Source organism: Artemia sp. Qi Xiang Cuo, chromosome 2, assembly GCF_049724085.1.
Source record: "Artemia sp. Qi Xiang Cuo chromosome 2, ASM4972408v1, whole genome shotgun sequence".
NCBI classification, from domain to species: Eukaryota; Metazoa; Arthropoda; class Branchiopoda; order Anostraca; family Artemiidae; genus Artemia; species Artemia sp. Qi Xiang Cuo.
Window position 1 is genome coordinate 16995324 of NC_142795.1, and position 13036 is coordinate 17008359.

The 13036-nt window shown below is 38.6% G+C and overlaps 1 protein-coding gene and 1 pseudogene across 2 annotated transcripts in view; both read right to left on the bottom strand.

Moving 5' to 3' along the window:
• Tap42 (immunoglobulin binding protein Tap42) overlaps window positions 1–13036 on the bottom strand; it is a 69999-nt gene that overhangs the window by 22993 nt on the left and 33970 nt on the right. The gene's annotated exons all lie outside the window — the stretch shown is intronic.
• On the bottom strand, window positions 9639–10474 carry LOC148954953 (uncharacterized; annotated as a pseudogene).

Sequence of the window (13036 nt, forward strand, 5' to 3'; positions counted from 1 at the left end):
AGGCTGATATCTCGATCGAATGAAGATGGCGGTACCACCGGAAGGGAGACCGCGGGTCTTTTTTGCTTCTCGAATACATATATCATGGGTAGCAGACCGTCTTAAACTGGTCGTATTAACTTTAGAAAGTAGATGCTCCTATAAGAATACAACATCAAAATTTAGCAGCTCGTCAATTAGTAGATCTTTATCTTTAGTACCATTAATGTTCAGAGAAACAAAACTTAAGGCTGAAGGAGAAGTCATCATAATGTCTTGGCAAGCACATTTGTCAATACCGAGCATTTTAAACTAAAACAAACATGTTTTCTTCCGCAATTGACGCACTTAGGAGCAGCTGAGCAAGGGTTCTCTGCGGTGTTTTCGTGAGCCCCAGCACAGCGGGAGCATTTTGGTAAATCAGGAGAACGTGGGTATCTAGCAATAGGGCGATCTACCCCTTGGCACTGGAAACAGCGACACGGTAATTCTTGATAGTCTTCAACACGAAAAAGCTCATATCCAAGTCGGAGACCATGGTTAATTGCATTTTTCAGTGCTAGCTGATCCAAAAATTCCAAACGAAAACAATTTGAGTGTCCTATTTTTAAAGCAAGAGTTAATCCCAGTATACTTTCCATTTTAGATGATTCTGTCACAATTTCAGGGATACCCCGAACAATACCTAGTACTTTTTTGTCAAAGACCTTGGTTTGAGCATTAGGTAGGCTCTTAAAGGCTGAGGCGGAAAGGGATACGGGTGACTGCCTATCTCGAGTAACTACGATCCATTTTTTATTCTGAATGTCAGGTTTTAGACTTAGAATCCCTTCAAGAGCTTCAAGCGTGTCCAATTTATTTTTTCGCAAGCCAGAATCACTGAAATCGGTAGGACCGTTTATCACAATTGCTGCATACGTAGGTTTGTCTTTAACTAAAGGGGGAGCGGCGGAGGGGAAAGGCGGCTGGGTTTGAAGCTTTTCTGACCAAGCGCGAAATTCATTAAAACAGGCGTTTATCTTACTACTAAGCATGGAATATGCCGAAGCAGAAATTATCGGGATTTCACTCGCGTTCCTTATCACAAAATCCAGTACATCTGTATCTTCAGAGTCGCATCTTTCAAACGCTGCAATAATATCGGCAATACCATTTGGTTGGACATTGATATCAACTCGCCTGGACGGAACTTCCCTCGGAAACACTTTCTGGAAGAAGAGCTTTCTCGCATCCAATACATCAGTAGCCGAAAAAAAAAATCCAAAGCATGTTCTTTAATCGAATCATGGGAAATCCCTTGTTCGAGACTCTTCTGTATGAAATTCAACACTGGATCATAAAAAAGTTTCAGGAACTCATGTTCAAAGGTTAGAAAATATCAAAATAGGTGATATAGAATTTACTTATTCAGATAGGAAGTATGAGATGTATAAACAGAGAGTAGGGCTCACTATGATTAAAGAAGCTTCTTAGGTTGAAAAGGTGTTAATAATAGATTTTTAGTTGCGTATTTTGTGACTAAAAAATGCATAATACTGGTCATAGTGGTATAAGCCCCAGCAGGATCAACTGATAGAAACCACAGTAGCTCAGATGAATTTTACACATAGTTACATTTTCAAATGGACAAGACCCAGGGCAAAAACATAGTAAGGAGACTGCAATGTTCAAGTAAGCACAAATAGGGATAGATGATATCATGACTTAGGCAAATTTAATGTTGGGGGGGGGGGGGAAAAAAGCAATGGTGATGGACAGCTATGGTTTTGAAGGTACAATAATATAGTTACAGCCAATACAGCATTTGGTCATAAAATGGCCTATAAGTCCACAAGGTTCTCACATGACAGTATTGTAGATCAAAAACTGGTAGAACGATTGCAGGGCATGAAGTATATAGGAATGTCTTTACTGATGTTTAAAGTAAAAATTAGAATCTAGTAGTATCTAAAGTTAATTTTAAGATGAAACTTAGGAGGGGTAACTATCTTCCAGCTAGATGTGATGTTGACAGACTAATGGATAATAAAGTGAGAGAATCTTTTCCTTGAAGAAATGAAAAAAGGAAAGTTTGGAATTTGACAATTAATAATAAAGATAATATTTTTTTTTTTTTTGCAGTTTATTTGAAGTTCGGGAATTTTGAGTTAGTGAGACAAGCGCCTGCCTTAATAGCAATTCTACATGACATTTGAATGTATTCATCTACAAGTGATTATTTTATTAATTATTTACCCTTGTTATTTTAGTCTTTGTAACCAGTATTTGTTCTCTTCATTTCTATAATTATTTATATTGCTGTCAAGGGTAGTGAGCCAAGTGCCTGTCTGATCCTCACCTCTATCCGATACATGAAATTTGTTTGATAAATTCATAAAGCTTGAAAACAGTGTACTTACCAGCTTTGTCAACAAGGGTTTAGATGAACGATTATTGCCAAATAATTACACCAAATTGACACAGAAGTGCAGAATAATGACACCAAAGTGATATTGTGTGAGCCTCCCAAAAAATGTCTGATAAGCATACAGCATGTGAAAAGAATTTAGACAAGGATTATAGTGCTAGGAAATATAATTATGTAGCCTCTAGATCTGCACTGAATGTCTGTATGTGCCTGGCAGAATACACTCTACTGATTTAAATGACATGGCAAGTTGGCTGTGAGTGAAAATGCCCAGTTTGCAGAAATAACCCTCATGTGACAAACATGGCATCTTTAGAAGATATCCAGAAAATTATGGATAAAAAATCTTGAACCGTTTTGGAAGTTTGGTTACATAGAGGGCGAAAGCAAAGCGTATTTTCTCTGCAACAACAACAACCATTTCGGTCAACTCTAAATAAATATAGTAAACAAATTGACATTAAAGTTAAAGGTGCAGTGAAGGAAGCATTTGCGAAATTGGAAAATTAGTTAACAATCAATATAATTAGAATCAGAATCAGAATCATGTATTAACATAAAAGCTTTCGTAGTCAGGGTTTAAATCCCGACTAAATCGCGCTATTATTTACAAAGTGAACAAAGACACAAAAAATTAATACACATGTCACTTATTGTAGACAAAAACATAAAAATGCACAAACGAATTTCTGAAGCGATTAGTGCGACACTTGGGCTGGGCTAGCTTTGTTGCTTTTGATCTTTTAGTTACTTTTTTTGTCAGCATTGGGGGTAATATATTTCTGTGTTTATCACTTGTCAGAAGAAACTGGCCAAATTTACAGATAAGTTGAAAACGGCGATCGTGGAGTGACGGCAAATTTAGTTGAGACAGTTCTGATTCGTAATCGGTGTACTGATCAGCCAGTATGGCCTTCACCGCTCTTTTCTGGACTGATTCGAGTACTTCGCTCATATAGGCAGTGTTCTGAACCTGTGGACCCCATACAGGGCACGCATACTCTAATATCGGGCGAATATATGTCAGGTAGGCTGTTTTCAATTGCGGCACTGAAAAACCAAATCTTCGCATCAGTAAAAGGGTACGCATGGCACAGTTCGCCTTTTTCACTACCCCTTGGACGTGGAGGCTAAACGAACAGTCAACGCTGAACGTAACACCGAGAATAACTGCCGACGATACGCTTTGGTATGGAGGAGGAGGGCACTGAAAATCCCTTTTGAGAGGGTTAAATCGAAGAATTTTGGTTTTCGTTTCGTTGATTTGGAGGCTGTTTTCAGAACACTGGTCTCTAAAGTTGTCGATAAATGATTCACTGAACTGGGGAACGGTTTGAGACTTCTCAATTAGGTATTTTAAGAGGGTGGAAAGGTCATCTACGAATTTGAACCGTTCGTCAAAATCGGCAAGGACGAAGTTGATCAATGCCAAGAACAAAAAGGCAGCGAGTTTAGTGCCTTGTGGGGCACCACACGTAAGCTCAGACCATTCCAAATCAGTATCACCCGGGTAGAGACCATATACACTCTGTAGTCGGTCACGTAAGAAATCTATTATTAATAAGAGAATATGTCTGCAAGCTCCCATAACCTTCAGATTGTTCACTGCAGTATAATTGCGTATCAAGTCGAAGGCTTTTTTATAGTCCGCTATGAGGATATCTATAATTGTGCCTCCTTGGTCAAGCCGTTCGACAATAAGGTGATACAGACACACAAGATAAACAGTTGTACTACTACCTTTCAAGCACCCGTATTGGTATGGAACAAGAGAGCCCTGGACTTGTGACATAAGTTCACGATATATAAATGATTCCACTACCTTAGAGAGGTTCGGAACTATCGAAATTGGGCGGAGTTGGTCGCAAGATTTGGGTTTTTCACTTTTGGAATGACGCGCACATAAGCTCTCTTCCAAACACTGGGGAACACATGTTCGCGAAAACACTGGTTAATAATAGAGCTGAGTGGCTTTGCGAGAAAGATGGAGAACTCGCGTAACAACTTTACAGGGAGTTCACCAGGGTAAGACGCACAGTTTACTTTCAGTTTCTGAAGTTCCTTAAAGACGGCATATTCAGATACTTCACATATCTCATCAGTCCCGGTGTCGGCAATGATACTCTCAATTTCTGAGTTGGTGATTGATGGGTATGTGGTACATATGCCGGAGAAAAAATTGTTCACTTCAGTAGCTGAGGTCAGTGTGCCGTCATCTTTGAGTAGTCTCAGGTCCTTTGGCGTTGATTTCCCTGCAAGGGTTTTGACCGAGGAGTGCCATTTGTGAGGGTCAGTATGCAGTAATGGCGTTATTTTCTCTTTTACATACTGTCTTTGGGCTAGTCTGTTTAACTTCACAATTCTGTTACGCAAACTGGCAGCAGTCAGTTGAGTGGCATTGATAGCCTATTGACAACTCTTGAACAGCGTGTCTAATTTGACCAGGTAGCAGTCGAGAGCTTGGTTGAGTTGGAGACTCAAGTTCAGGTTCTTTTATTCTTTAAATATCAAAAACTCTAAATTCCGAAAAAATCCGAAAGGGCCCAGAGTTAACAGTGATAACAAAACAAATTTAACACTATATTTTAATCATTGGTCCTGACCTAGACCCAGACAAAAATAAATAAGAAGTCTACCAGCCCAATGCTCACACAAAGATAATAATTCTCCACATCATCTTTCAACATCAACAAATCTCATTTCATGGACAACATCAAGAACCAACACCAACTACTTGAAAAAATATTGAACAAACTCCACTCCATTAATTATACTTTTTAAAGCTACTTTATTTAATTTTGGTGAAGGAGCAGCGAAAGTTTTGTATTTCTTTGCTTGTTTTTTCTTTATATTGAGTTTACCTGTTTTTAAAATGTCGTGACTAATTTTAGTTGAAATAATGGGGAATGAGTGGATTTTCATTCCAACAATTTTAATTTTGGCATTCTTTTACTAGTCATTTAATTTTTGTTACTTTTCATCCTTTTTTGTTTTTCCTGTTTTACTTACTGACCCTGAAATTTTAAATTTGGCCCTTTGCAACTTATGGTCGCAGTTTTTGGAAATAAAGGTTTTATCTTATCAAACAGTTACAGAACTGTAAGGAGCGACCCGGCTCAATAGTATCCAAAACTCTAAAAAACAGAATTTTAATACCAATAGATTCATCAAAAGAATCAAATTTGTATGCTGATTTCAATTATATAAGTTTTATCAAGTTTAGTCCTACCCACGAAAAGTTACGGGCCGGAAAAAATTTGCCTGATTTTCGAAAAAAGTGGACAACACACCCTAAAAGTTATAGAACCTTCATGAAAATCACACCATCAGATTCAGAATATCAGAGAGCCCTACTATAGAGGTTTCAAGCTTCTATCTGCAAAAATGTGGAATTGTGTATTTTTGCAAGAAGAAAGATCAAGGATGCGCGTTATTTGTTTTTTTTTGTTTCTTTTCCCCAGGGGTGACCGTATCGACCCAGTGATCCTAGAATATCGCGGGAGGAATCATTCGAATAGAAATTAAAATTTATAGTGCTCTTTTCAAGTGACCAAAAAATGGAGGGCAACTAGGCCCCCTCCCAAGCTCTTTTTTCCCCCAAAGTCACCCGATCGAAATTTTGAGATAGCCATTTTGTTCAGCATGGTCGAAAATATAATAACTATGTCTTTGAGAATGACAATCCCCTACAGTCCCCGGGAAAAGGGCTGCAAGTTATGAACTTTGCCCAATGTTTACATATAGTATTGGTTATTGGGAAGTATACAGACATTTTCAGGGGGATCGGGGGTTACGTGGGAGGATCTTTCTATGGAGGAAGTTTTCATGGGTGAAGAAACGTCGCTATGAAGGGGGCGCCGGATTTCCCATTATTATTTAAAAAATGATCAGAAATTAAATATATAAAAAATAAGTTTTTCAACTGAAAGTAAGGTGCAACATCTAAACTTAAAACGAACGTAAATTATTACGTATATGATTGGGTTCACCCCCAATCAATACCTCACTCTTTACGCAAAGATTGGTTAATATTATCATAAGAACTATTTATTCTAATTAACGTTCTTTATGATCAAGGGTCATTTTTAAAGAATTGGAACAAAATTCGAACTTTAGCGTAAAGAGCAAGGTATTGACTAGGGGGTGAACCCCCTAATATCGGCATATATAATATATGAATATAATATATAAATACAGATGTATATAATATATGAATATAGAAGTTCGTTACGAAAGTTAATTCGTAATTACGTATATTTATTACTAATAAAAACGTTCGTAAATAAAATTAAACAACTTTCGAGAAAGCCATTTAACCAAAAAAAGGAAAACTAATATGCAAATCTCGTTTTAGTTATTCATGTACGGTGAGCCAAAATCAAAACCCTGCATTAATTCAAAAACGTTCAGAAATTAAATAAAAAAAAAGTTTTTTTTAACTGAAAGTAAGGAGCAACATTAAAACTTAAAACGAACAGAAATTATTCGGTATATGAAAGGGGCTGTCCTCTCCTCAACGCCTCACTCTTTACCGTAAAGTTAGACTCTTTCTCACAACTCTATTTTTTAAAACAGTAAAAAACTTCAGCGTAAAGAGCGAGGGGTTAAAGAGGGGACAGTCCCTTTCATATACGGAATAGTTTCTGTTCGTTTTATACTTTTAATGTCGCTCCTAACTTTCAGTTAAAAAAAACTAGTTTTTTTAATTTAATATGTCTCCAAGATTGACCATGAAAAAAGAGAAAAATTACACAAGGAGTTACAGGTTAGGTAAGCACAAGTTGAAACTGATTTGGTTACTCAGGGCAACACTATAATAAAAAATTCCATAAAATATGCATAATCTTGCAGCCCAGCCAGCTGCAATAGAACTCTATATGATACACCTAGCAAAGCAAATAATATAATTAGCCAGTTAGATGATGGTGGACAGCAGTTGCAAGAAAATAGCCAGAATTAGCATTGTATTCAGGAATGACAGCTCTTTAACTTCAAATTTTCAGGATATCATCTGTCCTCTCTACAAATGAGACTGAGGTTTATGCATTTTTGTGAAATCAAACCAAAGCATACATCCTCACCCCTGATGGAAACCTAGATAAAGATCTCCAGATAAGGATTAATAACTAAACTATTGGAAGATGCTATATGTATAGGACACAATCCTGGCAGGCTCTATTGATCAAGCAGGCTCTTTTGACCAAGTCAAAATATGACTTGATGCTTTCCAAAGTTTTGGGGGATTATCTTAGACCCTAACATGACCTGGAAGAATCAAAGTGAGTCAGTAAAGCAATCTCTTGTAAAGAGACTTTTGATTGTGAAGCAGCTAGCAGGCACAAAATGGCTTTCTCACTGTGATGCTGGGTTTCTACAAAAGATTCATGTGTTCCAAGACAGGCTAAATATTTCATTGAATTGTTTGAAGACTGCTGCTAAACTAGTCAAGCAAAGCTGTAAACCATTCAGAACATGGCAATAAAGTTGGCTCTTGGACTCCCAAGCCATACACAAATTTTTAAATTCAAGGTCTCTTTGGAATGCCAACAATACAGGATACGACAAATATGTTGATTGTTCAATATTTCAACAAGATCCAAGCAGTTTGTTCTAATCACCCAGCTTTCAAAATAACTTTTGCCTCTAGTCCCTTGGAAAAAGCAAGTGCTGAAATTACATCTTGGGTGCGTTTTGATGGTTTAGTTTTGACATGGAATGAAGTGAATAGGTTCTGCTAATTTCAAGAACTCCCTAAATAGAAAATTTAACCTATTGACACTTATTTAGAGCTTATCCAAGACAAAATGCCAAGTTATATTCCAAGTCAAATACAAGCTATCTTCAAGCAAAAAATTAAAATCAGCTTCATGAATTTCAAATAAAAATGGTTCTCTGAAATGAAGCAAGGCAGCTGCAGCTGCAATAATCCCTGGATATTCCCTTTAATATTATGCTTGCTTGTTATGTGGCTTGATGCTTATTATATTATGCCTGCAATATTTGGTAGATAAATCTTTATTTAAAACCCAGGCACCTATGATAAAGAGCACTATAAGCGAAGCACAAGCATAAGCGCATAAAGGCAAATAAGCATAAGCACATAATAGCAAGCTGGTGAACAACCACAAGCATGAGAGCAAGGCATCACATAATGCACCATCCTCCTTTAGATATTTCCAAAAGGATGAGCACCTTTTACCTCTAGGCGTGGAAGCGCTAAGCTTACTCCACTAACTGCCGATGACTTGGCAAATTATCACTCACTACAGGACACAACAGAACACTACACCGGGAGGCGCGATGCTCACTCTTATCAGCTGCTAATGGGTTTTGGCAGAAAAACACTAGACACGAATGCCACATTGTCACTTGGTTATTCCTTATAGGTTTAGTCTCTCTGGTGCCTTCACCACTCTGCCGGATCTCATAGCCTGAGCAACTATGACTTGTTCTGGAATTCTGCTTGACAGTTCACCTGCTGGTAGGCGGGGCTCAGCTACGGCCATACCGGGCTTGGTGGCAGTTGTCAGGAATCTCTGTAATGATCTGTGCGGACTCAAGCTTGCGGTAGTGTCAGGGCAATTCATAAACCGACTCGGGTTTAGTGACCTTGATATAGCCCTGGGGGGATTACATGGTAGGTCTATCATCAGGCGGGGAACGAGAGGCTGCTTTGATAAAGTGTCTTCGGTTCTGGTGAAGGATCAAACCATCTTTAGATGACAAGTAGTACAATCTAGGTTCATCTGCCTCTTTTATTATTTTCCTGCTTTTCCATGGCGCTTCTGGCTGTTTGCTGAAAAAAACTTGGTCGCCTCCTCTGAGTTCGGGATGTTCTTTAGCATACCACTCATGATAGGATTTCTGCCTGTGTTGAGCCATCTCTCTGCTGGCCAAAAATTTAGAAGTCTGTACCACTCCCTTTACCAAGTGCTTTTCCTTGCATGGCAGTTTCGAGCGGAGCTGACAGCGGCTCATGAGCACTTGTGAGGGGGCGTTCAGTATATATCAACCAGTATCCTGAACATACATCTAGCTTTGTGAAGTACTTTTCTCCATGCAGGTTGAATTGAGAGTCTTCTAACGTTGGGATAGCGTAGTGGACTCTTCTGATGGATTTATTGAGATCCACAGGGTCAATAAAGAGGCGGAGAGGCCCATCTTTCTTTTGAACGGTCACCATATTGCTGACCCATTCAGAAGGGACCGTCACCTTCTCGATGAAACCATCTTTCTCCTTTTTATCAAGCTTTTATTTAAGCTTGTTGCAAAGAGCAGATGGAATTTTCCTTACAGCATGAACCTTAGGGATGGCTCCATCCTTCAAATAAAAATGGCACTCGCCATCCAGCTTTTTAGCCCATGAAAGACATCATTAAACTCTTTAATAGCCTCCGAAACAGAGTTGCGGATTGGTTCGTCAGTGCTTGCAGCAAAGTTGAAATTCATGATCCAATGAATTTCAACTTTGGATCAGATCCAAGCTTGATCTGAAGCCGATTACGGGAACATAATCTGTTTCCACAACGTAGAACTGCTGGTTGGAAGGCCTAGATTGTTCGTAAGTACAGCTCACAGTACATGTCCCCTGAACGGGAATCCTGCCACCACAGTAACTAGTAAGCCTCTGCTTAGCCTTGGGTATTTCTGGCTTTGGCAAGAGTATGTCAAAATACTTGACAGGAAGGATATTTGCTTGCGCTCCTGTGTCAACATTGAAGCTAACTGGCAACTGGGCGTTTATTGTGAGGGAGACTATGGCTTCTTCCTTTTTATTTGTTTAGGAGACTTCATGAAGAAATATCTCGTCTCATTATCAGAGTTTTCAAGTGTGTTGTTGGTGCCTGAAACTAGATTTACAACCTTGTTGGTTCTGCAGACACGCGCAAAATGGTTAGGCTTGCAGCACTTGGTTAATGTCTTTCCTTTTGCAGGACATGCATGATTAGGGCTGTAGCTGCCACAACAGAAGTAGCATTTCGTCATTTCTTCAGCTTGGACGGCGATTGATTTTGTGGATGGAATCAATTTCTTTTTTATGCTACATTCATCAAAGGTTCTTAGCAGTGTCAGGGTTGTTTCAAACATTCGATATTTTTCTATATTTGTTTCGAGGGTTAGGGCATCCCTCCCTTTCAACTAGCAGGCGCTCTCTGATACGTGGGTTCAGTATTCCACAGACTATTCTATCTCGTACCATTTCGTCTGAGTCCCTGTAGCGGCATGCTTTAACCAAGATTTTCACCTCTGTTACGTAGCTTTCTCTCTTATGTTGGTTTCGTTTCTGAAAAACGTACCATGCAAACATGCTGTTTGTTTTAGATGTCGCATAGTTTTTGAGTTTTTTCAGGTATGGCTCAAGCCTGTCCTTTTCACTCTCGATGAAAGTGAAGGTATTAAATATCTTTCTTCCCTTGTCTTCTACCCAAATAAGGAGATAGGCGCACATGATCTTCTCGGTTTTGCCAGATAAGGGGCCAGCAAAAATAAGACGAGCATGCTGTTCAAATCGTTTCCACTCATCTGGAAGACACAGCGAATCCCAACTGATACTTGGCTGGTTGATATCCAATACTGGTCACCCACTTCTGACACCCTGAAATGTTTGGTAGATTAATCTTTATTTAAAACCCAGGCACCTATAATAAAGAACACTATAGGCGAAGCAAATTAAGCATAAGCGCATCAAGGCAAATAAGCATAAGCACATAATAGCAAGCTGGTGCAAAACCACAAGCATGCAAGCGAGGCACCACATAATGTTACAATACCCTTTTATTATAGGTGCCAGGGTTAATAAATTGATTGATCCAGAAAAAAATACATGGTGTCAGAAGATGGAAGCCAAACCACCAAGCATCAATTGGGACTCACTTTCCCTTGGGGGTGAAATTAAACTCTTTGAACAACATGTAAAATTCATGTTTTTGGGACCTTTATCTGGCAAGTCTCAACAAAACAAGTGTGCTTACCTCCTCATTTGGGCTGGAGAAAAGGAATGGCAAATATTTGACACATTCACACCCATCGAAGAAGAAAAAAACAAACAAAGTAGATGCTTACCAGTAAAAATTCTATGAATGTGCAGCACCCGTCATCAACAGCGTATTTACCAGATATATTTTCTAGAAGGATGAGTAGTATGATGGAGAAAGCATAGAGAAATGCATCACAGAATTGAAAATTCTACAGAAAGCTTGTAGTTATAATAGTGTTGATGACATGATGCAGGGTAAAATAGGTAGTGGTATCAAAAACCACAAAATGTGAGAGACTTCTTATAGAAGGTGAAAACTTAACATTACAATCAGCAATTGAAAAATTTTGCTGATAGCAAACAGCTCAGGGACAGCTACTAATATTTAACGAACCCAGCCATGTAAAAAAAAAAGATTGATGCTCTTGAGAAATACAAAAAAAAATACCATTCTGGAAATACAAAGATGCAGCAGTCTTGCAAAAACATTTCTGCAGAGGCACATACTCACCCAGCCACGCCTGTCATGGAAAAGGGAAATCTGTGCCAAGTATAAGAAACTCAATCACTTTGCACGTGTTTGCAAAAGTAACAAGGCTGTCAATGCAGTGATAGAGTATAAAGATATTCAGGCTGCTTCCAGCAGAGAAGATGACGATATTTTTCTTTATGTGATAGAAAACAAAAAGAACAATGATGAAGCCCTTGTTACACAGGAAGTAAACAATGTAATGTCAATTAGATTGAAGATAGACATGGGTGCACAGGCTAACATTTTACCAGCCAATTCTTTGCTTCTCTATCAGATCCTCCACTGCTGGGGAAAACCAGCCAAAAGCTAACTAGCAACTGTGGGTCAAAAATTCCAGTTAGAGGTGTATGCCAGCCCAGCTGCAGACATAAATACAGCAATGCAGAGAACCTGCCTTTTTTATTATGGAAACTGATGCAGTTCCAATCCTTGGATTTCACTCCAGTATTGACCTGAATGTAGTAAAACTGGTGTTGCATATTAACAAGGACAGTGGCGGATCCATTCACGAGAAAGAGATGAAGATGATGGACATAATCAGCAAATTCAAATTCATTTAATTCAAAAACAAGACATAGCTCTCGTGAGCAAAGCCCAAATATGATGTCTCTTAGTCATAATTAGCAAAATAAAGTTGTCTGATAAAACTATGTCAGGATAAATACACTAAAGGATAAAAACACGAGATTGAGAATAAAATTGTCTGATAAAACTTCGTCAGGATAAAATAAACTAAACATAAAAACACTAGAGATCATTGTAATATTTCACAAAGCTTGTCACAAAGATTTTACTGTAGTGCATGGTGTTACAGAGGACTGGTTTCGGAACCTTCTCAGCCACTTCCCTGGGGGGACGAGATCTTAAACAGAAAAAAGGTGGGGGAAGGAATAATTGGAAGACGGGATGATGGAGGAGGGAGGAGCCTAATCTTTGGCATAATTTTTCTCGGCGGGAAGAAAGGGATTCAAAATTAAATTCCTTGAGATTTTATCAGTTTCATCATGGGTAAGGGCAAAGTGCCAAACCGGACAAGCATATTCAACTAAGGGGCGGATGAAAGTGTAAAATATTAGTTTCAGCTTGTCCTTAGAAACTTGAAATTTTTTCAGTGTTTTTAGCATTTGGATTGCGCCGTTAG